The 12,417-nt window shown below is 43.0% G+C and overlaps 1 non-coding gene across 1 annotated transcript; it reads right to left on the bottom strand.

Annotated features, from left to right (window-relative positions):
* Window positions 1-449: 449 nt before the first annotated feature.
* On the bottom strand, window positions 450-531 carry Trnas-uga. Its single transcript has one exon. It is a non-coding gene; the product is annotated as a tRNA-Ser (tRNA).
* Between the last annotated feature and the right edge of the window lie 11,886 nt (window positions 532-12,417).

Here is a 12,417-nt window from a genome sequence, read left to right as displayed (position 1 = left end):
GTATTAAATCAGGACCTTAGGGATTCCATGACAGCTTACTTCGTCCTGTGAGGCAGACATCAGACAACATCGGTAACATAAAAGAGAGAGACAGACAGTAAGACAGAAAAGGGGGCGCCCGGTAGTGTGTGGTTAAAACACTCTCTTGTCACTACTGCAGCTAGAGGACCTGGGTTCAGATCTCGTCTGGGAACACTTTCTGTATGTGACATCTGTTTCGCAGAAAAGACAGTCGGGAGGTTATCTCAGAGTGCTCCATCATACCTCTACCCTCTCAAACTCAACTCAAGGTGGAATAGCCATAAAAATGACAACGAACTGACTTTTGCACCGGTTTGGGAATGTGAATGATTTCTTTCGTGCACACAGACGGTCAAGGAAATACCCGAGCTCCAAACACACAACACCCAAAACTCACTATCGTTAAAGACAAGGTTTAAAAAAAAAGACGCTGCGAACAGGATTCGAACCTGCGCGGGTAATACCCATTGGATTTCAAGTCCAACGCCTTAACCACTCGGCCATCGCAGCTGACACACGGCGTTTTGAAAATGATCTCCTCTTACCTAGCTTTGTCGCCAGCTATGTGGAAAGTTCAGAGTGGATGAGTGACATGATTAATAAGAGGCTCTTTAAAAAAAGAAGCCGAGAGCTGGTCTGAGATAAAATCGAAGTCAGAAGCAGAGAAACAAAGAATATAAGCTAAAAATCTCCATAATGATGGCAGCCGTTTCCGTCTGTGGACGGACTTTTCTACAGCCGTCCTGTAAGGTGTTTGCTGTTCACTGGCATCACGTCACCACAAGAGTCATCACGACGAGAGCAAAGCCAGAGATGTGGATGGAGTCGTCTGCGCCTGAAGCGAAAATCCACACATCACGCTGTTTCTTGGAGTGAGGAAGTGCTCAGCTGAAAAAGGGGGTTAGCGGGGGGAAAACAAAAATTTTCTATCGTTGCCGCTGTCAGACAATTCTGCTGCCTACATACTTGAAGAAACGCCATCAGACAATTCTGCAAACGGCTTCCACTCCAAGTGCCCTCGCTAATCACGCACATACACGTGCACGCGAGCACGCACATAGACAGAGACATGAATTCGCCGCTGTAGAAAATTGCAATCTCTCTTTCTCTCACTCACTCCCACTCACTAGCTCCATCCCTCTCTACATCTTTCTCAAAGCCAGCAGTGCCTGCATTTTGTTCTTATAAATATCTCCATTCATAACTGATTTATTATCTTCCTTTAATTAAAAAAGCTGATCTTTCTTTTCCTTTGATTTTCTCTTTTTGTTTTGTTCGTTTTAACCCTTTTTTTCTCCTTTTTTTTTCAAAGGCGGTTGGAAGGACAGGTGGGGGTCATCTTGTTTCCTACTTTAGCCCAGAGGTTAAGGGTGACATTGCCTTGTGTGTTTGTCGCTCCACCTTCCTCCATGCCCAGTGGAAGGGAACCGTGCCATTGCACTGATTTGTTGTTATCAGAAGCCTGTCTCCTGCCATCAAAAGCGAAGTGTCGGGTGAGCACTCTCGCTGTCAATCACGCTGGACCAGGCGGAGCCCGCATCTGAGAACAGAGAGCAAACGTCACCGGTGAGGAGCTTCCAAACGGAAATAACCTTTCACCTTAATTTTGTTTTTCTTTCCTCTCTTGGAGGGCTTTTCATCTCGAACCGCGCTGCACGTAGACAAAAGTTACTGTAGAAAGGGTTTACAGACATCAATCTCAGTTTACATGTGCATCAAACAGACGCTACCTCACATGCCACAAGTACTTAATACCTTGAAGTCAGAATTTTACAGAAGGAGAAGGAAACCTTCCAGAAAGCCATTAAAAAGAAATCGTTGACGCAACACGTCACAGACCCTAAAAGATCCGAACTTTCTCTAATAATTGGATAAAGCATATGAACAGCTTCTTTTGTTCTCGAGATGCTCGAGCCTAAAAATATCACCACGCATGTTAGAAGACCGTGTGTGTGTACAATCGTGACGTCTCGACGTTAGTACGCACAGTGACGTTTATAGGTAAGAACAAAAAGAAATTACTTGCTCAGATTTAAGAAAATGGTATCTTACACTGACCTTTACTTAGTCAAAATCACTACAATCTGTCAAGCACCTGATTGTTAGAATCTGATTCAATCTGTTTAGCAATCCAGTTGATGACAAGTCACTTTCGAGGCTTTTAGTTCAGGCTTTGACAGAATCAGGATCAGTTGTACCAATCATCTAAATTCCGTCTTCGATGCAGTCACCATGTTTCAGTAATCGCCAGAAGAAGGAATGACAAACAACAATAAAATCAATCTTCAGTTCCAAGATGCACGAGGCACAGAGGGAAGTCTCAAGCAGACCGTCTGATGACCCAGAGGCGACAAGCTTGGGCAAGTGTCCACGAACCCTTTGCTTGTCCTCTTACGGTCACGAGAGGTTTGCACAGTGTGGACATCGCCTTGCCGAGTGGCATCCTGTTGATGTGTGATGCGAGTTTAATTGTCAGTCTTTGTCAGAAGCAAACGACTTTCGTGTGACGTCACTTGGCGCGTGATGTCCCCAACAGTCTCTGTTGTGCTTTGATTCTACTCTTCCTTCTCCTCCTCATCATCTTCCTCATCATCGACGCATACACTCTTTGTCTCACAATGGTTTTTTTATATATTATTATTAACCCCATCGGCGGTCACGTGACCTCGGAATCGACAGGGATGGTCTGGCGCGCTATTGTTTCCGCATTAGCATGGCGCCACCTAGCGACAAAACAACGTACAGACATGAAACGTAAGCGCTTCTGGCACGCACCAGACTTTTTGTCAGGTCATATGCATAATGCATACCTTCTCCATCTTTGTCCGCCTTCGTCTCCTAACAACGTTTTACTCAGAGAATTAAATTCTCCGTGTTGCTGCCACGTGCTTGCATGATGACCACGTGTCTAAGAAAAAGTCTGGAAGCGCGCACGGTGTCAAAGACAGAGGGAAACATCGGGGGCAGGTGGAAGGAGCAGATAGCTTGCAGGTGCATTTTGGGATTATGTTTAAAGATATTTAAAGGAAAGGTGTTTAAAGTAAAAGTGTTTTGGGTTTGGGTTTCTTTTGTTGTTTGTTTGTTTGTTTGTTTGTTTAATTGTTTTGCAATTTTTTTTTTATTTTTTTGCGGGAGGGCTGGGACGGGTTTTATTTTAGCAATGCTGCCATGGACGATACATGAGAAAGGTAGTGAAACGCCACAAGGGACAATAACAATATTTTTAGCACATGATGTGGTAGTTGAGTTTATAGGTAATTCCATGCGCCAGGTTGTCTGTCTGCTTGCGAGTATTCGGCTGCTTGCATAATGCTACATGCACGGTAATAGGATACGTCCTGCGTGTGTGACAGTGCGTGCATGCGTGAGTGTGCATCTGACCCGCTTCTGTTACACTTTAGGGTTTTATTTCACCATCATGTTGCGCTCGACATCTCTCTCACACCTTCGTTGATAAGCGGTCGACAGTCCGTTTACACAATAACTCCATCGTCTCGGTAACCTGACCAGCACCCGACGCACAGCTACTATGCAATACTTTTGTTCATACTTTTTTTTTCCTCTTTTTTTTTTCTTTTTTTTTTTTTTTTTTTTGGCGATGGAAAGAACAATGCACAATGACGGTAGACAGCTTATGAAAGGACCCTGACGATGTTAATTATGTCTGAAAGGTCACATGACCCAAGACGCACGTGATAGGTCAGTGTACTAAAGACAATTTGCCTGGAAGACGTTTTAGCGCTCGACAACCCGCAGAGGCGTCTGCTGTCCTCACAATGGTGTTGGTAGTGCTTTTGAGAGGTGATGTCTTCTAGAAAGACTTTAGTCTATTATTCGTAATTATTCTGTATAAATAGAGTCTGTCTGTCTGTCTGTCTGTCTGTCTGTCTGTCTGTCTGTCTGTCTGTCTGTCTGTCTGTCTGTCTGTCTGTCTGTCTGTCTGTCTGTCTGTCTGTCTGTCTGCCTGTCTGTCAAGCTGCTCTCACCATCAATGTCTCCATCTGTAGCAATGTTGCCTTTTTCAGGCTGCAGGTCGGATGGTTGTGCAGGGTCCCTAGTTGTTGACCGGCATTGGTGATCATGTTGCGGTAGTGCCTGAGACGGAAGCGAGTCCAAGAGAATTGCCGGCGCTGAGTTATTCACAAGATCACGCGCGAGTATTATCAAGACTGTTGCATGCAGGAGGCTGCAGCCAGTGCCTTTGCATAGCAGACAAAGCTGGTGTCTCGGCAGATGACAGTCGCCATGGAGGAGAATCCTGTGAATGGGGTGGGCAAACCGACTCAGTTCAAAGTCTTCTATCATCACTACCTTCACCCTCTTATGTTGTCCGGTTTTTTGGGGGGTTTTGTTGTTGTTGTGTTGTTGTTGTTGCTTCTGTGTTTCTGGTGTTGTTGTTGTTGTTGTTGTTAATGTCGTCGTCGTCGTTGTTGTTGTTGTTGTTGTTGTTGTTGTTGTTGTCGTCGTCGTCGTCGTCGTCGTCGTCGTCGTCGTCGTCGTCGTCTGCAAAATTGATATCTGGCATCACTTTACACATTCAGCTACTAAATCAAGGTAGTGAAAATAACAATGTCTGGTGGTGGTGGGAAGGGGATAAAAGAACTCAGGATTTAACGTGTAGCTTGCAATTTACTTTTTATTGCAGTTATTAGTAATATAGGTCTGATTATTAATTACTTTTGAACATTATTTTCCTTTTGTGAATTTACAATTTGACTCCTGAATTCGAAAAGAATATACGTCTAGATTCTTTCTCTTTTCTCTCACCCTACCTTTCGGGTTTAAAAATAGGGAGAAAGAATAGTCATAGATTCTCTTTATCCCTCCATTTTTCCTCCCTGTTAATGTGTACTCACAGAAACGTTGATTCAGCCATGTCTTTTGTTTTCACGATCAGCCACCCTGTCCCACTTGAGTCCATGTTAAAACCTGCGTTTACTTCCCCGTCACCAAAAAAGAAAGGTCGGGTAAATCAAAAAAAAAAATCCTTTCTGATTATTTTTCCTCGAAAGACAAATGAACATCGCCCTCTCTGTCAATCTTCTGCTTTGCTGCTCGCCCTTGCTGTACCTGTGACCCTCCACAGAGTGCAATGTACCCAGCTTCCCTCGCTCTTCGTCGCCATCTTGTGTGAGCTCACCAGTGTCGCTCCGTTTAGTTTCGCTCACTCTGGAGAGTTCAGACCCATGATATGGCCGTTCCTCAATTCCAGAAGTTGCAGTTTCGTGTAAGATCATCTTATGTTCCTTAAAGGGCCGAGCTGCTCGGAGTGATTGTCTCGCCTTCAGCAGCTCCATCCTTCCTTCACCGACTTCGTTCTTGTTGATATGTCTTGCTTTTATCATCTATGTCTCCACTTTTTAATTCCCGTTAATCCCTCCACTCCATTTTATATTATTTCTTCATATATATTCCTGCGGCTCCACATTTTTCGCGCATCATATTATGAACTCTTGCAGCCAAACCTCAGGGCACTTTTGTTGTTGTTGTTGGTTTCTTTTCCACTTTCATTATGCATGTATATGTCCCCTGCTGTTACAGTCTCATTGTATTTTGACCTTCCCCCCTTTCTCCTCCTTTGTTTTGTTGTCTGCTGGCTTTTCTTGCTCAGCACGCCGTCCTCACTTGGTTTACATGGAAATGTCATTATTCGCTTAGCCTAACCGCTTTTATCGGCAAGTCACTGCCAAACAAATGACTTTTCGATCTCCCGAGGAATTTAAATCATGCGTCGTAAGCGTTTTGCCGCGGGGTTAATTTTCCATAAATAATTTGCAAGGACAGCGTTCTTTCCTTTCATCCTACAGCCAATGTCCCCTGCCGAAATGTTTTTTAGCCCATCAGGAGTGTTAGAAGGGCACTCCTTGTGATAATCCATCCCCATTTAACTCACTAAGAATTCAAATAGCTACATCTTCGCCGAGATAACAAGAAAATGGAGACAGCTCTCGTTAGAGCAGCACGAAAGAGCTTCCTGGCAATCTTCAGACCAGCACCTCAGCCTTGCCAATGAAAGTTTAACAGCCAGTTAATTTTTTTATTAAGCATCCGAGTTAATGAAGCACAGGCCTGCACTGAGTGAGGCTACAGAGAAATTTAATTGCTTTACAAGGTCCCATTGGATAACACTACACTGAAATAAAAATGAATGTTTTCTAGTCTACATGAAAAACACTTTAAAGAAATAAGGATGGACAATGGATTGTAGCATAACTGTGGGTTTTGCATGCAAGCAATGGCAGGAACTAGAGACCGGACCTGCGTCGGAAAATTGATGCTCACTCTTTAGCTTCCAGAAAAATAGTATCAAATAGTAATAAGTGCTTAATAAACCTCTCTTCTTTTGCTTTTTTTCTCTCCGACTCATTCCATGTGGAGTTTTGCCAATGTCTCTGTGGACGAGGTATGAAGAATGCCCAACATGTTTGTTTGCCTTCAGATAACCTCCTATCTCCTGGCAGGCAGTGGCGAAATGGAGACCGATGTTTGCCCTGGACTGGAATGCAAGACGATTAATAGCAAGTGAAGGTCGTCGAGCTGGCTATCCTCAGAAGTGGCATCCGGTTGCCATGTGGAGACGGGTGTGCGACAGCAAGTCAGTGCAAATCGCGCAGACGTCACGCGAAGTGGCGAGAGACGGATCGAGGATTTGCGTGAGAAGTCGATTGGCTGCGATGATCGGAATATGAACAAATCGCGCGAGATCGTTTGCGAAAGAGCTTGGCTTCATGGGGTAGGGGGAGAGGGACACGATAAAATGAAGACGAGAGGAAGATGGTTGGGAAAGGATGAAAACAGAAGTGGAGGGCATGAGCTGAGCTCAGTCGTGTCGGAGGGATATAGCAGTGATGGAAGCAGGAGAGAAAGTGGTCTGTAGGCCATGGAGTTCGTTGAAGAATCCTTCGACCTGCCTACCGTCCACAGCCAATCGAGGGGACAAGGGGGAAAAGGACAATGCTAAAAATATAGAGGATGTTGGCACTGTAAATAGATGAAAATAAAGAATTGTCAATATCTTACTTACTGCCTGAATGGGATTGAAGAATGACAAATAAGACGAAACACACGCAAGAACGAGAGCTACAGGGGAGCAGATTGTATTATTAATAACTTGCGAACTCGCGCTATTTTTGGACCAATGATCGTGTCACTGTGTTAAAAACAAATTTCAAACTACGAAAATAAAAACTGGAGGGAAAAGTGTATTGGAAAAATGGTGGGAGGGCCTGGAAGACTGAAGTGGGTTGTGAGCAAACAGATGATAACAGACTTTACGCCAGACTTTCAGGAAATCCGACTCTTGCTTTCCTGCAAGCCATCCCCTAGGCACTCCCAGTGGGAGCTCTCCGGGGCTGATGGCCAGTCCTCGTTTCTGAACTTCTGCCAGGATGAAAATGATGCAGCACTCTGTGCAATCAAAAATGAATGCGGCTGTTTTTTTTTTTTATACCTGGTCTACAAAGGCCAGTCAGACCGGAAACGGACTAGCCACTCTCACCTACCCGATGTCGCTTTTTGGAAGAGCACTGCTTGTCACGTGGTCAAATTAATGTCACCTGACTGTCTGTGTCTTGTTCTCAAAGCTGTTGTTGGAGAGGCTGTACAGCTATGACAAACACATTCTCATCCTATCAACATGCACACGAGAGACAGAGAGAACGGAACAGAACTTTAGACAGAAAGAGAACAGAATTCACAGAGAGGGAGAGAGGTCACAATAACACAAAATCAAGTATCTTCGTCGTCGTCGTCGTCGTTGTTGTCCTGTCGGTTGTTCTTAACCGATCAAAGTATCAATGCGCCAAGCTCCGAAGTATCCCAAATTCCATTCATATTGGCAAACGTTGTGGTAATGTATTAGCAAACACGTCTGGAGTTAGCTCAGCATGTTGATCGAAGCTCCAGTGTCCCGAACGATCGCCCAAAAATCATTGATTTCCTGTGACCTCGACATTCAACTTTTGCTGAACCCGACCGAGCGTTCGCCGACGTTTGAAGGATCTGTAGTCGAGGGTTTGTCGTCGAGAAACCATGCGACATCACCCCCACCTGTCATCTCTCTCGTTCTCTGGCATTCTCTGGGGTGCTTGATGAATGACAAGCCAGTCTACTCCCTGTTTCTTTATCTCTACCTCCTCTCATACTTCCTGATGTTGTTTCCACCAGAATCATCCCCACAAGTCCACGAGCTGGACGAGTGTTCTGGCATCCAGCAAGTCCGACTGTGCGTCCTGGATGTTTCTCCGAGATAAGAAGGACTCTGAACCTATCTGATCTTCATGGCTCGTGTTCCCTTTTGTAGCACCGCTCTCAGGGTCCTTCTCGTGGGACTGCAGGAAAAATGGAATCGCATCAGCCTGACTCTGAAATAAAGAGATGCTGCGGTCGTTCATGATGGACTTAGGTTTAGTCAACTCCGCCGTTGTTAATCTGGAGAACGTCCGGAAGAGTCTTTTTCATTTTGCGGCGCAAATATCTGAAGATGTGGATTGTCCATAGATTGTCAGCCTTTTGGTGTCTGTGTTGATGCCATTAGTGATGTCGGTCTTCAGCTTAGTCTAGTATTGATCCCATGCTGCTGATGCAGCTGAGGCGTCGTCAAGATCATTAGTATAAAAAGGAGAAACTATCGGTTAGGAGGTCTCCGTTCAGATCGATATCGCATTTCCAGCTTCTTATTAACTAAAAGACCCATTTCTTTTATTGAGTGCTTGAAATTTTTTTTAAAAAAACTATTTTTGACCTTAATTAGAAATTACGGAAAGCCGCACAAGTTGCAATATCGTTTTCAGGCTAGCTCGAGTTCATCCAAACAATACTGGCGAGGGAAAATAAAAGAAGGCATTGGCTTTGATTCCCTTTCTCATAGCTTCATTGTAGTGTGCATGCAAGCCAACATAGACGGCGCTTTCAAAGCTGAAGTCTCGCTCTGTGTGGTGGAGCAGGAAGTACAGAAAAACATGGACATGCGCAGGACTGAGCTGGGAGCACCGGCAGCTCGCCCCTGCACGTTCTCCAAACTAAACGCTGTTTAATTTCCGAGATGCAGATGCTGTTAAAGCCTGCAACTCTACACCCTTCAGTTTCCTCTTGTGGCTTCCGCTGTTGTTTCTCTTATTCTTCTTGAGTTCCGGCACCAGCCCCTTGCTTCCTTTCTTTCGCTGGCGCTCCATCAACGTGCGGTGTTTCCTTTCAGAGGAAGGCAAACTATAGACTTCAGGCTCCGCCGGCTGCTGGGTTCTAGATAGCGAGATAAAGACGAGGGATAATGACAGACATCTTGGTAAGAGAACTTGCCAGCGGAGAAGATTAAATCGCATTGTTTTTATTGGGGGATTTGAAAATAATTCACGATTACTTCAGACAATTTTATAGCTGACCAATCAGAGCATTCACGATGACTTTCTTTTTGGCATCCATTCCGCAGTTAGAGAATGAGATATTACTTTTGACAGACAAGCCAAAAATAAACCCTTTCGTAAATTATGGTTGACAGTATTTATGCGTACAGAGTTATCTATATTCTTGTTCGTTTTTCGTTTTTGTATATATATATTTTGTAATTGATCTGTGTGTGCGTTCGTGAGTGATTTAATACTGTATTGATTCTTTCACCGTACAGCTAGATTGACCCTTAACCTTAACCTCTCTTATATTTATTCCATCTTCAGTATCTTCAGATTCAATTTGATTCTTAACATTTGAAAGAAAGAAAGAAAGAAGAAAGAAAGAAAGAAACAAACAAACAAAGAAACAAACAAAAAAAAAAGAAACAAGATAGGAAAATGGAATTGATAATGAAAAGGAAAGAGGCAAAGATCCATACCTTCTCTTGGTTCTGAAATATGTGTTCCTTTCAATCAAAAGCTGATATTGATCTTGATCATCTCGCTCGATGCGACGTGTGCACATGGCCAGTGTAAACACTCGTCTTCAAGTGTGTCCGACAGTGGGACAGCTTCCTTAGTCTCAAATGTCCGTGAGCACACTCTTGTAACCTCTCTCCTCCACACAAGAGTACATCGAGAAGCTAACCGCTGACATGAAATCTCTCCGTGATATCGATGCCAACCGGTCACATCGTTTAAACACACACACACCACACACAAACAAACAAAAACTCCCTTTGGGCAATCTCACCTGATACATCCTCAGCGCAGACGATTTTGTAAAGGGTTCTTTCGATTTTTTAAAAAAATTAATTTCGAGCTTTCTTGATAAGATAATTTAATTGACATGAGTATTATTTACAAGTACTGTTTTAATTTAATGTATGCCTTTAAACGTTCAGTTAGGTTGAGTTCTAGCTGAGTACTGTTAGTTTTAGTTTAGGTCATCATAAGGTCAGTAACTGTGCGTTTGTTTTGGAACTGATTGCTAACGATATTCAAAAACTATCAATAGATATGATTTTGGGAATTCTCACAAAAGCGCACAATATCATTTTTAATTCAGGGCTTCTGCTTACGCAAAAAATTGCGTACAGTACGCATCAAAAGTTCGGAGGACCCCTTCAATTTTCGTCAATGGGGTCCCCTCCAAAGTTGGGCGAAGGACAGGGACCCCTTAAAAATCTGAAGAAGGGGTCCCTGGGACCCCAAAAAATTTAGCCTTAGCAGAAGGCCTGATTTAAGGATCTCAATCATCTTTCAAATGTTTCTTTTTTCTACTGAGCGTCTACTGTCATCAAAGTTACAATTGTGTAGACCATGATGAACCTCCACAAGGTCACTAACGGTCTAGCTATTCAATGCTAACATTGTTTACACAAATCTAATGTTAGTAATGTAGATTTTCATTTCTGTAAATGATCATAAATACTTATTATCCAATTTTGTAATCGAGTGCAAAATCAGACGTGAAAGATAGGTTTGTATTTGGGGAACTTTTATTTAGTTGAACCAGACAGCAAACATTTAAATGGTTCACTAGGAAACTGTTCAGATTAAGGAAAATTGCTACTTTACATTTTTTTAAATTCTCAAATCTTGTATGAATGAGAGAAAAAAAAGCAAGTTTTGAGATTAGTTTCAGGGGCGTAAGAAAAATCCTAACATTTTTTCAGTCTTTTTGTTTTTTCACGGTAAAAACTCCTCTTAGTTCTTTTTGTCGTTTCAGTTTTATTCAGTTCTACTTTAGGATTTATTTTGCTCAACTTAACATTTTGTAATTTTTTTCTCCTTTTTTTCTTTTTGCGCGTCTGTTTCCTTCTTTTATTCTTCTTTTAAGTGTGACAGCCGCCATTGTTGGCTGGAATAAAGAGTTGCCAGTGTTCTGACGTTAGACGTGATGGAGCCGTTACTAACGAGCAAGTGCTTGCTGGTGCAGGCAATGGCTGGCATTAAAGGTCCAGTAGGGTGCTAAACAGTTTTGCTAGAAGCTCAGTACAAAATAATATTTCCCAAAATATGGGTAATGCCTTCCTCTATTCCGTTCTCGATATACAATCCTACTAACATCTCCATTCAAAGGAAGATTTCAAGAACATACCACCATGATTGCAAAGGGCTCATTCAGTGGGATAACTGTGGCGATATGTTAATTAGAATTATCTGTGTACAGACATGACGCTAAGAGTTTGATCTCTGTTTTATCATATTCGGATCTCGAGAACGAAACACGGATTTAAGCCTAAATTTGTAGAAATTTCAACTGAACTTTATGTGACGGCTAAAAAATTCCCACTGCTTTAAGATAGGAAGCAGAGCAGTTATTGGAACAGCTATGAGGTAAACACAAAGCCGAGGCTCTATATAGTGTAGGTATTGTGGACGGTGAGGTTCGCGATGACATATTTGAACAGACACTAAAAGACTTCCTCCACCAACCAATTTTTTTCTTTTAATAAATGTTCGGATCATGATATTCCCATTATTAGCCAACAAATCTCTTCTTTTTGCAGTATAGACTTTTATATAATACATATATAGACTATCACAGGGAACCATGACTTGACGCCATCTTGTGCCAAGACTTGTTTCAGTTACCCCACGGACACTACATAAAGTAGACTGCAAGCAACCAGTCAAACAATGGACAGTACATTTTCTAGACTGCTTGCAATCTGCTGAGAAGAGGACGGTAAGTAGTGTAAACAGAAAGGGGCACTGGCTTGTCACCCGAGGCAGTGAGAACTGTAAGAGATGTTGAAGGGTGGCTAGATACCACCAGACCTCGCTGTAATTATCGACAACATCCTAGCTTTTCTCAGGCTTCAAATGCCGTTGCTTGCTAAGGATGCAAGCTGCTATTAATGCTTCTCCCCGCACATTTAAAAGGGTTCTTGTTCGGTGTGTGGATTGTTCAGTCACCCATTCTTTCTGTCCTTGAGCACAGCCCAAAGTATAGACCGGTGTTGATTATACCGACCCCTGCCTTGAGTGCAGTTCAAAGTAG

This window comes from Pomacea canaliculata, linkage group LG1 (genome assembly GCF_003073045.1).
Source record: "Pomacea canaliculata isolate SZHN2017 linkage group LG1, ASM307304v1, whole genome shotgun sequence".
Taxonomy (NCBI): Eukaryota; Metazoa; Mollusca; class Gastropoda; order Architaenioglossa; family Ampullariidae; genus Pomacea; species Pomacea canaliculata.
This window is presented reverse-complemented; position numbering and strand designations above follow the sequence as displayed.